This window comes from Rhinopithecus bieti, unplaced genomic scaffold (genome assembly GCF_001698545.2).
Source record: "Rhinopithecus bieti isolate Rb0 unplaced genomic scaffold, ASM169854v2 scaffold_43749, whole genome shotgun sequence".
NCBI lineage: Eukaryota > Metazoa > Chordata > Mammalia > Primates > Cercopithecidae > Rhinopithecus > Rhinopithecus bieti.
This window is the reverse complement of record NW_016818380.1, coordinates 153,680-169,636: the sequence shown is the minus strand read 5'-3', so window position 1 is coordinate 169,636 and position 15,957 is coordinate 153,680. Positions and strand designations below refer to the sequence as shown.

Below are 15,957 nucleotides of genomic sequence, written 5' to 3'. Positions count from 1 at the left end.
ATAAATAAATAAATAAATAAATAAATAAATAAATAAGCTGGGTGTGGTAGCGTGCACCTGTAGTCCCAGCTACTTGGGAGGCTGAGGCAGGAGAATCACTTGAACCCAGGAGGCAGAGGTTGCAGTGACCCAAGAGGGTGCCACTGCACTCCAGCCTAGCAACAGAGCAAGACTGTCTCAAAAAACAAAGAAATTGTAACTTCTTATTGAGTTACTTGTAGTCAAACCTAATTCCAGTTCTCATTCCTTACTGCAAAGATAGAATAATTTCATTATTTCAAGACTTTTTTTCTACAAGATCATGTCTCTCTGGGTATACTACTATAAATTTTTAAAAAGGTGATCCTATGCTAACTTTCTCCCCAGCAGTGGCAGAAAATTCTTGTCTAAGAATTCTACCATAATAACAAAATTAATAAACTAAAAAATATATAAACAGGAAGTCCCTAAAATATTCTCAATTACCTATTATTGCCACCCCAAAATATGCTTTTGTCTGTCTGTTACAATGATATAGGAAAATAAAAGTACAATTTTAGTTATTTTATGGGGATTGGGCTTGCTTAGAAAATTCCAAGAAAATCCTGGGGGAATCACAGAGCTTTAAAACTCCTTGGCTGCTAGTGGGACGGGCTCCTTTGGTTCCTAGACCCCCATACAGCCTTGTTACCTTCTCAATTCCTTTTTTATATACATTTATACCAGTAGATGTTTTGAATGAAAAGTGCTATAAGAAGCCTAGTCTAAGAAAAATTTTGGTAATTGAAAAGGTAGGGCACTCAGGAGAAGACAGACACAATACATAAGAATTAGAAAGAGTCACAGTATAGGTAAGTTTAAAAATCATCAGTAAAAAATAATAGCAATTATATGCGAACAACAAAAGCAAAGTGAAAAAAAAAAACACTTACATCCTGTGAATATCTTCTTGTCCCTGTGTCTGCGACTGAGTAGATATGTCAACTCTAGATTGTGTAAAGAGGTCAAAGATTTGCCAAAGATGGTAGCAGTAACAGACAGAGGTCACCAAACTTCAGCTCTAGCCTGAAATCCAGGCCACTGCCTATTATTGTATCACCAACAAGTTAAACATTGGTTTTAAATTTTTCAGTGGTTACATTTTAAACAGCTACACAAGTATCTATATAGCATAATATTCTCAATTGGTCTGCAATGCCTAAAATAATTACTATAGGATCCTTTACAGAAAAAGCTTGCCAACACCTGATCTATGTGCCTAGCCATGTCTTTTTGACTAAAATTAAGGACAGGAAAAATAAATGTAACCTCAATTTTGAGGAACTTGTCAAATTCCAAAGTAGAGTTGACAGCAATAAGATGTTAAGAATAATTCCCCAAAATTGGGAAGGGGGACAGAAAGGCCACCAGGATTGAATTTGAACCACTGCTTAGCTATTAGCAAACAAATCTTAGAATTATACCATGTGGTATTCTGTGAGGTATTAGTGTTATCTGTCTTCAAAAAAGTTAGGGAAATAACAAACTGTCAGTTTTTATGTGTATATGTACGTTCATTTTGTTTCATTGCAAAACTTCTCAAAGTCTTTAAAACTATCCCCAGGTTGGCCGGGCATGGTGGCTCACACCTGTAATCCCAGCACTTTGGGAGGCCAAGGCGGGCGGATCACGAGGTCAGGAGTTTGAGATCAGCCTGGCCAACACAATGAAACCCTATCTCTACTAAAAATATAAAAAATAGCTGGGCATGGCTGCGGGCGCCTGTAATCCCAGCTACTCGGGAGGCTGAGGCAGGAGAATCTCGCTTGAACCTGGGAGGTGGAGGTTGCAGTGAGCTGAGATCGCGCCATTGCACTCGTCTGGGCGACAGAGCCAGACTCTGTCTCATAAACAAAAACAAACAAACAAAAAATATCCCCAGGACAGGGATACAGTATGCAACAATCCCCAAATATATTCTACTTTACTTCTGTGGTACCTATTAATATTTTGAAGAAAGTATTAAATACAGTTGGGAAAATATTTATCTCATATATATAACATAATATCTCATAATAAATTATTGGTGGATAAACAAGTTACATGTATAAAACACACCACAAAATCTAGAAGAGAATAAATGTAACTACCCAGGCCAGGGGCAGTGAGTCACAACTAAAATCACAGCACTTTGGGACCCCGAGAAGGGAGGATTGCTTCTCGGGCCAGGAGCTCAGGAGAAGGCCAGTTCAAGACTGGCCTGGTGGCACCCTGTCTCCACATAAAAATGAAAAAATTAGCCAGGTGTGGTGATATGTGCCTGTAGTCCTAGATACTTGGGAGGCTGAGGCAGGAGGATCACTTCAGCTGAGGAGTTCCAGGATACAGTGAGCTATGATCACACTCCAGGCTAGACAATAGAGCAAGGAAGGCCCTGTCTCATAAAAATTTTTAAAACGTAACTATCAAGGCCAGGTGCGGTGGCTCACGCCTGTAATCCCAACACTTTGGGAGGCAAAGGTGGGCAGATCACCTAAAGTAAGGAGTTCAAGACCAGCCTGGCCAACATGGTGAAACCCATTCTCTACTAAAACTACAAAATTAGCCGGGTGTGGTGGCAGGTGCCTGTATGCCCAGCTACATGGGAGAGTGAGGCAAGAGAATCACTTGAACCCAGGAAGCAGAGGTTGCAGTGAGCTGAGATTGTGCCATTGCATCCCAGCCTGGGCCAAAAGAGTGAGACTCCATCTCAAAAAAAAAAAAAAAAAAAAAAAGTAACTATCAAACCTCTTGTGGAGGTGTGCTATCTAGGGCAAAGAAAAATGGAATAAATTTTATAAAATAAAATTTTCACTCAGAAAAAGATTCACTAAAGTGTAACCAGGAAACACTAAATTATGTCAAAGACCAACAAAAATAGAGAAAATTTGCATGGTAAATATAATAAATGGTTGCATAAATACTATACACAAAATATAGAGGGCAATGGACATGAACAGGTTACTAAGAAAAAAGGTAACAAGTAACTTTCTTATGTTCATCCACTATTGATCTACTTCAGCTGTTTATTCTTCAGAAGCCAAAGGGAAATTCAAGCTTGGGTCATATCACCCTAGCTCTTAGAATAAAGAGCAAAATTCTTAACATGGCCTACAAGAAGTAGATGTGCAGCCTCACTTCTTCTCTCTCCAACTCACTGTGCTCCTGGCCATCCTCTTCTTTCAGTTCAGAGATGTGCACTGTAGCCCTTGCATGGACATGCTGGTCCGGCTTCTAGGCTCTTTCTCTTTGCCCTCTCACTCACTCTCTTCCCTTAGATCACTCTAACAACCCTTCAGTTCTCAAATCAGATTTTCCTTTCTCAGAAAAGCCTTCCCTGACTGCAATTTAGATTTAGAGTGAGACTCCGGGTTTAGATCAGATCCTCCTTTATGCACTCATAGTTCCCTTGCTTTCCTTCCACAGCAACTTGCCTCAGTTTTTAGCTTGGCATTTGTGGGACAATTCATTAAAGTCTAATCCTCTCTCTACCTAATAAACTGTTAAGCTCCATAAAGCCAGGGATCTTGACTGTTTCATTCTTCCTTGTATCTCCAGCACCTAGAAGGAGACTGTAGTTTTCTAAAACAAAGCAACAAGAACAACAAAATACATTTAATAAATGCCAAAAAATAATGTTTGTCTTTGAGGGCCATGAGATTATAGGTAATATTTTTCTTTTCCTACTTTTCTGCATTTTATATATAGTACACATGGTAATAAAAACAAAGTTACTGATAGACCTACATTTAAATAAGTAAATACAAGTGAAAATCAGAATTTTTTAAAAGGGGAGGATGAAACCTGACCTTATGAAGAATTAATTCAAATAGCAAACTTCCCATATATTTATCAATATGGAAAATATTCACGATACATAGCTAACTGAAAAAAAGTATACCATAATATAGTGTACCTGGTATAAAGTCATTTCTGTATAACTTGGGAAAATGCTAGAATTTCATACAATGGAGTTTTAACAGTGATTATTTCTGGATAGTAGAATTAGGGGTGCTTTTGCTTTTCTTTGTGTTTTCTACATTTTAAAATATTTTTTGTATTGTATATTTGTCAGGGAAAAAATACTAATCTTTTTGAACAGCTATCTCCTCTTGTGCATTTACAATACAGTTCAATTTGCAACACATTTTCAGGAACATACCAATTTTTTCAAGTAAGGGATGCCTTATGTTAAACTACCCATTTCCTACTGTGTCATATCAATTACTTTCTATAGTTTGCTTTATTAAAGAACACCTGAGCAAGAATACCTTACATAAACTGTAATTATTATATCAATGTTTTTTAAAAGCTTTTTAGCACTGACAATATATTTTTAAGTAAATTGTGCTATCCCCTTCATCAATATTAATTTTCCAATACTGCAGAACTAAATGTTACTGTCATCACGTGTTATCACTTACTCTTATATCTTAAAATTTTCCCATAAAATGATTCATAATCTAAACTAAGAGGAGAAAACAGTTTTGAAAATTTTCTACAGAACATTATTTTTCATTTATTCCAAATAGCACAACAAGAAGGTTTGCAGGAAATGGAATGAAACCATGGTAACCAACTGAACCTATCATGAGCTATCAGATCAAAAGAACACACAGTACATTACACGTCAACGCCTACTAGCAGCATAATCCTTCCCCAGTTCCTTTTGATCCTTCTTCTTTAACATGAAAAATGCTTTCAACCAATTTTCACATTTTAAAACTGCAAAAGCCCCTTTATCAATATCTACTATGATTCTCTGGCTTTACTCAGGAACTCTTTGGCCAAGCTCACTTTATAAGTCAACCTAATGTTTTGAGATTCAGTTATGAATTGTTGGGTGTTTTCAATCATTAGCAAAATTACATTTTTTATTTCTGTGCATTTTATCATTTTCTAATATAGCAGCAATAGTTTCTTCACACAAAATCTTCAGAAACGTAAAGATTATATCACCCTCTCACAGAAATCCCTTGCTTAACAGAATCTTACCAGTATTCTAAACTCAAAGCTACAATAAATTAAATCACAACTGCATTTACAGAATATGGGTGAGTTCTTTTTGACCATCTGGTTGTCCATTCTATCACTGATCATCAACCCCCTCATGGGCACTGAAGCTAAACTCATAGAATCTGGCTCAACATGATCTTAAACTACCAATGAGCTAAAACTAAATAAACAGGTAATGATGGCTTTTGTCAGGCATTAGCTGTTTATTGCACAACTATATAGTCAGGCAGACAATAAGGCAAACCTCCGTAAAGACTAGAGATCATCTCTGCTGTTATAGTTGGCCACTCCTTAACAGTTTTCATTTAAAATAAAGCACAATATGCATATATGCCATAAAAACAGAAGTATATTTTATGCATGCCCAGTTTCTGGAAGGACAGACAAGTAATTGTGAATGGTGTTATCTCTAGGGAGTGGAATTAGAAGTATGTCACGGTGGGAAAGTACTATAATTTATCATTCTAAACACTTTTATTTCAGGTTTTTTTTTTTTTTAACCATATCTATGTGTTGCTTTTATAATAGAAATATAATAAATTACATAGATGCAAATATGCTGTTATTTTATAAAGAATTATTGCTGTTTTCTTTGATAAGTTATACAAAGTTACTATAAAATTATTTTATAAGTACAAATAACTACCAAGTGATCTTATAATGGGATTTTGTTTAAATTATTAAACTTCAAATGCACTTAATTTGGTTTTTCTCTTTTGAGAGTGGTGGGGGTGGAAAGTGAACCCTTGAGAATAAGTTGGAATAAACCTTATCCTTAAAGGCTTTAAACAAGGTATATCTGTTTATAAAAATAGTAATGTGCTGATATCTTTAAAATCTTCAATTACTAAAAATGGCATGATTAAAAACTAAGAGTTTACTTGGTTCATACCTCTGCACACTTTAGAAAAAAGCTGCATGTTTTTGATGTTGGTGGTGGTGATATAATATATAGATATATATATAGTATATTATATATAGTATATATTTTTTTTTTTTTTTTTTTTTTTTTTTTGTCTTTTGAGATGGAGTTTTTGCTCTTGTCCCCCAGGCTGGAGTGCAATGGTATGATCCCAGCTCACCTCAACCTCCACCTCCCAGGTTCAAGCGATTCTCCTGCCTCAGCCTCCCGAGTAGCTGGGATCACAGGCATGTGCCACCACGCCTGGCTAATTTTGTATTTTTAGTAAAGATGGGGTTTCTCCATGTTAGTTAGGCTGGTCTCCAACTCCCAATCTCAGGTGATCCACCCACCTTGGCCTCCTAAAGTGCTGGGATTACAGGCGTGAGCCACCAGGCCCAGCTAGATAATTGTTTTTAAACAAGTTATATTTCTCAGTTTTTTTGCTGTTTGTTCTTGAGCAAGTTAAGCCTTGGTTTTCTCATCTGTAAAATGGGGAAAATAATAGTATCTACCACATGGTCTTATTTTATAGATAAAACTTAGTTTTCCAACCTGTTGCCAAGAACAGAGGTTACGGGTTATAAGACAGCAAACCTGTCCAGCCCTTTCAGAGGCCAGAAAGTGTCTGATACACTGAAGTCCTTGAGCCAGTCACACTGGGCCATGATAATCTCATGCATTTACCTTAATGTACCACACAACATTATCACTTCGTATGGGTGCGGCAGTATGAAAAAAGTGTGGGCTATCTAAAAGATAATTCACATAAAGTATTTACCATAATGCCTGGAAGAGTAAATATTTGGAAACGTTAGCTATTATTATATTTATAAAACTGTTAAGTCCATTAATAAACTATTTGGTGGCTCCAAATCATTCAGAGAAAAGAAATCACATTATCCACCTATGCTAGGACTGTATCTAGTTACTAAAATGCTGATCTTAAGGGAATCTAGCATGTCTTCCACTGTACCTTAAAGCAGATACACAAATGAGATTCTAGTTCTTCTTTGCAAAGTAGATAACTGGAGAGACAGTCATCCTCTTTATGTAAAAGTTTCTATTAGCCCCAAAATGTACTTGAAACTCAACTCTACCCTTAAATGATAAAATTTGCTTTATAAATACCTTAAAATACAAAAGCCAAAATACCTTGAAATTAGTTTTTTGGCTTTCTCTGCCTTCTACTTTAAATCCACTGCTATGTATGCATACTTTTGAGAGAGAGTTGAAGATTGAATAGACAGAATACTAGTGAATAAAAACCATGCTGAGGATAAAATGTTTTTAAAGATAGCACTTCACATATACTAGGATGTCTATATTCAAAGAGACGTAACACAAGTGTTGAAAAGGACGTGAAGAAACCGGAACCTTCATACACTGCTGGTGGGACTGTAATGATATAAACACTTTGGAAAACCATTCCATGATTCCTCAAAAGGTTACTTTTGAGTTACAGTATGACCCAGCAACTTCACTCCTAGGTATATACCCAAAAGAAATAAAAACATATGTTTATACAAAAACTTGTACACAATTTTATTCATAATAACGTTATTTACAGCAGTATTATTCATAATAGACAAAAAATACAAACAACTCAAATGTCCATCAACTATTGGAATATTTTCTAATATTATTCATTAGTAAAAAGGAATAAAGTACTTACACATGCTACAACATGGATAAACTTTGAAAACATTATGCTAAGGGAAAAACGTCAGTCACAAAAGAACGTATATTATATAATGCCATTTATATGAAATGTCTAGGTTGTTTACATCAATGGGGACAAAAGTAGATTAGTGGTTGCCTAGGGCTGGGAGAGCTGAGGAGAAACGGAAAGTGAGGGTGAATGGGTATAGAGGTTCTTTTCAGGGTGATTAAATGTTCTAAAATTGATTACGTCATAATTTTGTGAATGTACTAAAAACCACTGAACTGTACACTTGAAATAGGTGAATTCCTATGCTACATAACTGAAGAAACAGTTTTAAAAAAGTAAGATATGAGAACACACAAAAGCCATGCTTGCAAATAGAGTAAGAAAAAAAAAGGTGCAATTTTATAATACATGGAAACAGTGCTTGGTTGCCTTCGGTAGATGTTTCATGACCCTCTTTGGATAGGAGGCAAGTCTTTTTTGGTCCAGGAAAAAAATTAGAAAACAGGAAGAAAAAGGATCAGTGAGGCAATTAACCCTTAACGTTTTTTCTCTATCAAGTTAACATTTTAGTAAGCAGTCGTTTTAGGTTCACTGATCAAAAAAAGGTGTCTTTTAAAAAGGGGGAAAAAAATGAGGGCTGGGGAGTACATGTTTATCTGAATTTACCAAACAGAAGAAACCTGGTAGATTTTCTTCCTTCTTTTCCTCCCGGTAGTACCAGCACTTAATCTTAATTTGTTAATTGAAAATGAGAAATAGTAACTCAAAGGCTCTCAGCACTCAGCCTATATATTTTAAGTTTTCTCACTTTGTAGACAGACAACATAGGAAGCCATGCTTGGTGAGCATGAGGTCCAGAGCAAGAGGAACTGAGGGATTAAACGTTGAATGGAACATTTCTCAAAGTGTGTTCCACTGAGAAAGTCCATGGAAAGGGCGTCTCATGATCAAATGAGTTTGGGAAATGCAGTACACTCCTATTAACAATACTCATAGGCTCTGGGAACTACTACTGGAAAAAGCATTCAATTGATTACATTTAATGGCAGAGAGACCCACGTGGCTCTTTTTTCCTCTCTATGCCAGCGACAGCATTGCCAATGCTGGTCAAGACTCCCTTCCCGTATGACCTTGGATGGAACAGAGGCCTCTATGACTTTTCTTTCTATTGCCCCAGGGTTGACCAATCCTTCTTCCAAGGAATTATTTAAATAAATCAATACATTCTGTTTAGTGTCAAATCTTTGGAGATTTAGGAGGTATTATCTTTTGTTTTGACCCAAGGTTCCAAAATTAATGTCTTCATTTCTTCTCAAAATAAAAACAGCTCTTTTGGGTTTTTCTGTTTGTAAAATGAAACACGTTCATTGTAAAAAAAAAAAAAAAAAAATCAGGTAACTCAAAAAATACAAAGAAGTAACAATCATGTTTAAGTTAGTCATTAAGCAATAAACACCAAACATTTTGATGATCATTCTTTTAGACACCGTTCTACTACAGGTACGAAATTTTATATAAGTAATATAATACTATATACGTGCTATTTTGTATAATAAATTTTATTTTTCAGATTGATAAAAGTTATGTTTCTGAATTTATGAAATGTGACATATTTTTAAAAGAAAATATAATTTTCCCAAACATCATGTTTTTTACAGGATTTATCATTTGTTCTCAATTACTAAAATTTTTCCAAATAATTCTTACATTATTGTCAGCATAAAATCAACAGGAAAGTGCCAAGTATTGTAGGTATAAGGCATTCTCTGGAGTACGTTCAAATATGCCCTAAAATATCCAGATACAGAGGTTGGGGATTATCAAGACTCTTGCACATGTCACTTTGTTCTTCTCCCAATTTAGAGAAGCTAAAATGAGTCAGATTAACAGAAATGTCTCTGGAATTGCCAAATTTGGAGTTAACAGTTCTCCTCAAAGTGAGCCCTTTAAAATCTATATGGTATACAGAAGCCCTTTTAAATATCAGTTCTCCATAGCCAAAGAAAAACTGCTTACTAAATTAATCATCTAAATAATTCTGGTAAAACATAGTTCCTACCACCCTTTCCACTCAGCATTCTAATTCCTCCAGCAAATCTTTCTAAACTGTAAATGTAACCCTTATTGTCTTCTACCAAAAGTCTTCAATGACTCTCATTTCCTACAGATAAAGCCCAAATTCTTAAGCATGAAATTCTAGGCTCTCCTGGCACACTAAGTGCTAAAATTTCCCCCGCTCCCAGTCCCTCAACAGACTGCCATATACGAAATGCTCCATGGTGTTCTATATTCTGGCACCATTTCTTCTTCCCAAAATGATTGTTTTTCATCATATTCTACCCTTTTATTTGGTAAGCCAGTCTACCTTTAAGAATTAGCTTAAATGTCTTCTTTCTTGACCTACTTGAATAGTATCTGGCACAATAAAAAAGTTCAATAAGTGCTGCTCTTTTGATAATTCAGAATCTGGAGAATTATTTCAATTGTCCAATTTAACAGTGAAGAGCATGTCCCCTCAATTTCCATGAAAAGGCCTTGATACATATTAGTGACATACCAGGAATAAATATTTTTAGATATTAATAAAAAATCTATGGATTTCATTATGCTAATATTATTAATATAATTAGGTTTTCCATATCACCTTTAAATACTGCCCTAAAGTCAGTTTGGAAAACAACATTTCAAATCAAATTTCTAAAATATTATAGACAAAAGAACATTATCAAAACATGTTTTACAAAACTCTTTGATGCCTGCCCTCACATAAAACTGTCTTTGGAACTCACACCTGATTTTCTTACTACAGTATTTACTAAAGCTAAAATTAGATATACAACTTTAGTAAGAGATTGACCAGAGCTAAAATATTTGAAAAATTACACCATGGGTTGATCTGCTTAACAAAGAAACTGCTTTCTAAGTACAGCCTGTACTTGGCTATGGTTAACTATCTAAATGGTACACACGTTCCCTCCCTTCCTCCAACCTTCTTCCTTCACTTAAAACAAGAAAAGAAAACCAAATTTTGTTTGGTCATTCATTCTTCCTTCCAAAGCCTTATCTTCCAGAAGAAGCTGACCCATTTCCCAGTTCTAGGAGCAGGTGCTAGATTAGACAAGCAATCAGTACATGCATTTCCCTGAGATGTTATTGGTCCTGGAATGGGAAAGGCAGACTCATGCTAGCCCTATCAACCTGAAGGAAAGGATGCATACTGCCAGAGAGAAGAGAGGTTCCCTTATACTCTCCTGCTGGGCATAAACAAAAAAGCTTACAATTCTGATTGCACTGGCAGCCACCTTTTGACCGCAAGGAAAACCAACCTCAGACTGAAGCTGATGCTGTGACTGGCCATGAATACAAACAGAAAGATCACAAGTCCTTCACATCACTAGAATACTGACCATCTATGTTATTATTACATTTCTGAACTTAGTATGTGAGATATTACCTTAAATAACTTATGTCTAAGTGAGTTGAGTTTGCTTATTTTGAATGTCAGGTAATACTTGTGGCTGAAAGCATCTCAATTGATAGAGAATATGATTCTTGAAAGTGGGATGCTGTAACAGAATTTTAAAGGGTCTCTTTTGAGATATACTGGGATTATTATCCCCATTTTGTAAACAGGAAACTAAAGCATGAAAAGGTTAAATACACAAAATAAGGTCAGGTAACGAGAACGCAGGTTTGTCTAAGTCTAAAGTCTACACTACAACTTCATTTTCAAAATTCTAACAGTGAGAGTGGGTAACTGCAATTCTTTTCTGATAGTTTTTTTTTAATCTCAATTCCTTATTCTCTCTGATTTTCCTCTATTCTTTCAACCTATACATTACATAGAAAGTGTTCCTGTTTAAGCTGTTAACATTTTAAATGTTTCTTTTCCAGTTTTAATAAAATACACACAAGATTTATTTTCTTAGTAAAATGAACTAATTTAGCAGCTCAAGTCATTGTGAAAAAGGGGTATTTTATATCAAAGGGAGTCAACAAAGGGGCTCTCAACAGAGAGCCCAATAATAAGTCAAAGTTAATGCATAACTTTAGTCTTATGCCATATTAAATGTCCAACAGTGATAAAGAATTCTTTTTTTTTTTAATTTCCAAGAAAACTCTTGGAGAGTCTAAGCAAATGTGCTCTGCAATACATGGATGACTTAGGAGAAATAATAGAAAGATCTTAATTTTAGGCTACAATTCACCTATTTGCATTATTTTGTTAAAGGAGGAAAAGTAAACAGTCATTAGGATAAAATGATACAAATTTGTTGAGTTAGTAAAGGCCTTTTGGCATTTACAGCAATCCCCCCAAAATAAAATGTTTAGATAAAACAGCAAGAAAAAAATTAGTTCTGAATGGGTTATGATTGCATTTATGCCCATAAATTGTTTAGGTTTTTATCCAGGACAGTGGTGACAATGAGAAAGTAGATACCAAATATTTAAAAGATTTCATATATTCACTCATATTAGCTCTCCACAAGGTTTTTCACCTCCTTAAACTTCACTATTTCCAAAATCAAAAGAATATTCTGGAACTAAATAACATAGTATTTGACATTAAAAACTCAGTGGATGGGTCTAACAGCAGATCAGAAACAGCAGAAGTCAGAAATAGTAAACCAGAAAAATGGACCATAGAAAACGTCCAAACTCAACCTAGTATTTTTTTCTTTTAGTGAGAAAAATTAGAGTGCCTTATAAAACATATCTTTTAAATAATTAGTTCTAAAATGATGAAAGCCATGTGTTTTCAATCAAACTGCTTAAATTATTTTAGGTTACTTGTAACTGATATTTGCCATATCTCATTAAACTACAATGAATACAAATGTTGTCAAAATCAGCATACAGAAAATCTGAGAATCACTTTGAAACCCTTCATGAGTCATAATCAAGTGCCTGGCTAGCATCTTCTTTACAACTACACACTCTGAACATGCAAATGTCTGTCTATATGCTTCCCTTGTGTGACAAACTTTCACTGAGTCAAAATCATTTTTCCTGAGTCAAGAGATGAATATGAGCATAGGCAGGAAAGCCAGACAAGGCTCAGCCTAAAATTTAGGCTGGATGGGGCATGGAAGAAGATGCAAATGAAGAGCAAAAGATATCTCACCCATAGAACACCTGACATGCCACATGGTGAAAACTTCTTTTCTGACTGCAGATAGTTGGTATTGTGACAGCACATATACAATACACACTTCCCTAAAGAGCACCTCATAGCATTCATTAGGGTCCTCAGTGGAGGGCTAGTCCCTTTTAAGTCAAGGAGAGGTGCCAATGTGTGAGGGAGGTGTGTTCTTTGAAACTCTGTGCCTTACTTAACCTTACAACCTTGCTGATCACACCATCGGATTTTCAGGTGGATCATTTATATTACTGGGGATGATACATCAGAGGGATGAAGCTGGACACACAGACATTTCTTAGGCAGTTACTCAACTAGTCCAGGAAGTGGCTTAGGGTTGAAAAGGAGGGATAATTTTGAGAAATACTTAAGAAATAAGATTGTTGGATTTGGCTGTGTGAGATGAGCAAGAAAGAAAAAGTCCTCTTAATCATTATCATACAGGTACAGTACCCAGGGCTTGCCAGGGTCTAAGAAAAGTGAAAAATACAAAAATATAAAAAATATGAAATATGAAAAGAAAGATATGGCTCCAAAACACAAAAAAAAGAAAATTATAAAACTAAAGTTAATTTCAAAAGCAATTTACATAACATCTTTACACAATTTTAACAGCAGAAAACATGTATTTGATATGAAGTATAGTGTGTGGTATAATGTAAGGTAGGGGCCTCTAGATGAATAGTGCCAGGCCTTACAAATACAATAAAATACACCTAAAAGAAAAAGTGAAAATAATTTCTTGGTTTCTGTCTTATGGAATCGACTGATAATAGTGTCACCAGCTAATAAAGGAAATATAGATACCACAGCATATTTGGGAGAAAAGCGTTGAGTTCAGTTTTAGATATATTGAGATTGAGGTGTCTATGAGGAATCAAGTTCAAGGACTTATTCCTAATTTTAGAGGCCCCAGTTGACACAGTAAATGCATAAAGAACACTGACGGGTATAAAATAGACAAACTAGATACCCCTTAATGGATTATGTGTATGTTAAAAACAAACTGATGTGAACTGGGAGAATCATCAGGTGAAATGCAAGTATCAGATAAGAATAATACATATTATCAATACAACTTCTATTTCAGATTTTGCTTAACACTTCTCAGCCATACAATAAGTTTAAAACAAGGAAACTGTCAATCATATTTGGGCACATAAATTACTCAATGTATATTATGAGTAAAATTCCTCTATCTATGACCATTACAGCCCCCTTTTACTCACTATTATTTCTTTTCCAAGTAATGATTTTTATGGCAATTTTCAGTAACAAAAGAAAGGCTGTGAGTTACCCCAGAGATATGAATTTGAAACATTACCATCAAGATTTACTGGGCCAAAGTGGATGGGAAGTGATTATAAATGTAAAGCCATGAGTAGAATGACAGAGGGCAAGAAGGCAGGAATGAGAAAGAGATAGGAAGGTCTGGGTGCTACTTTTCTCCAAACTAAATCCTCAGCCTTCAAGTATTTGCTGGTATCAGCTGGTGAAAACTGTGTGACAGATGTAAGATGATAGGCAATGTGGTGTAATGTGGTGAAAGTACCTGAATTGCAGTTAGGAAAAATTGAGTTCCAATTAAAGTTTTATAACTTCTATGTGATCCTGGAGAAATGCAGGGGAAATGGCAACCAAGGGGAAAGAAAGAGAGGTTTCTGTTTCTCATTTTACCCCACCTTCTTCCTTCCTTATTCTGGACCACCAGCGTTTACATCAAGGCTGTTCACCACAGACAATCAGATGACCAGACTATTTGGAAATACGGTGGTAAAGAATTCTAGAATTATAGTATGTTAGGAGTAGAAAGATGAAGAAATCTACTTCAAGAAATTCTGTGATTTGCCCCAAATCAGTCTTCTAATTCAATTAATGGTAAATTAAATAGGTATTTGAATTGCCATACCAGAATTTTTTTCCTGTATACCACAATTTAAACCTGAAAAAAACAGTATAATTAAGTAATTGAAGGGGAATTTACACTTCATAATTTACCATAGAAAGCAAATTTCCATGAAGTCCTGTGGCAAGCTCTATTCTCCAAGTATTTAATTATTTCAGCATTCAATATAATACTGAATTATATAATTCTATTTAACAGAAAGATTAATATAAAATCCTGTGGACAGGAATCAGAGCCGGCCCTGCTCACTCACACAGGTATAAGTTATTGGAGAAGGAATTAGACATGTTAGTCCTAAACATTAACATCAACTTTCTATCCTCTATTTGTGACTACCAAAAGAAATTCCATATATTTGATCTCTGTCTTCAGAAGTCTCTGCTTTTAAGTCTTTTCCAAATAGATGAATGTATACATGAATGAACAAATAAAGGGATGAACAAAGACAATAGATAATTACTCTAAGCCTTTGGTGAGGCAGCAATGTAGAAATATTAAGAGCAAAGACTCCGAAGTCAGACAATCTGGGTTCAAATAGCAGCAGCACAACTTATTAAATATGTGATCTTCACTAAGTTACTCAATCTCCATCCAGGTCTGCTGTTTCCTCATCTGTAAAATGGGGGGTAATAACAATACACAGACTTGTTGTGAGGATTAAATGAGGTTAGAGGCCTGGCATAAGGTAAGTACAATGGATAAGTGTGCTCTTGTATTACTGTTCTTACTGTTGGGTTATTATTGCAGGATTAACAGGAGTATTTGTTTCTGGGCACTGCACTGTAAGCTAAGAACAGCCAAAACACTAAGTGAAGCTCAGCTGATAGGGAAGAGCCAAGAGCTCCCAAGAAAAACTGCTCCAACCAAAAGGCAACCTAAGAGAAATGGCAGTGACTTTAGCTTTACAAGTTATGAAGATCTTTTCTCTTGGTCTCTTTCCTTATTCAAGAAACTGATGGAAGCTGACAAGCTATACAAACAGTAAAGAAGGGGTAAGATGGAATGGAAGGAAGCAGCTCCCACAAAATGCTTTAAAAGTTGTTCAGGCCAGGTGTGGTGGTTCATGCCTATAATCCCAGCACTTTGGGAGGCTGAGGTGGGTGAACCACGAGGTCAAGAGATCGAGATCATCCTGGCCAACATGGTGAAACCCCGTCTCTACTAAAAATGTAAAAATTAGCTGGGTGTGTTGGCCCATGCCTGTAATACCAGCTACTCAGGAGCTGAGGCAGGAGAATAGCTTGAACCCAGGAGGTGGAGGTTGCAGTGAGCCGAGATCATGCCACTGCAATCCAGCCTGGCAAGAGTGAGATTCTGTCTCAAAA

General features: G+C 35.7%; 1 protein-coding gene across 3 annotated transcripts in view; it reads right to left on the bottom strand.

Moving 5' to 3' along the window:
• Window positions 1-15,957, bottom strand: part of CHN1 (chimerin 1) — a 214,678-nt gene that overhangs the window by 106,166 nt on the left and 92,555 nt on the right. The gene's annotated exons all lie outside the window — the stretch shown is intronic.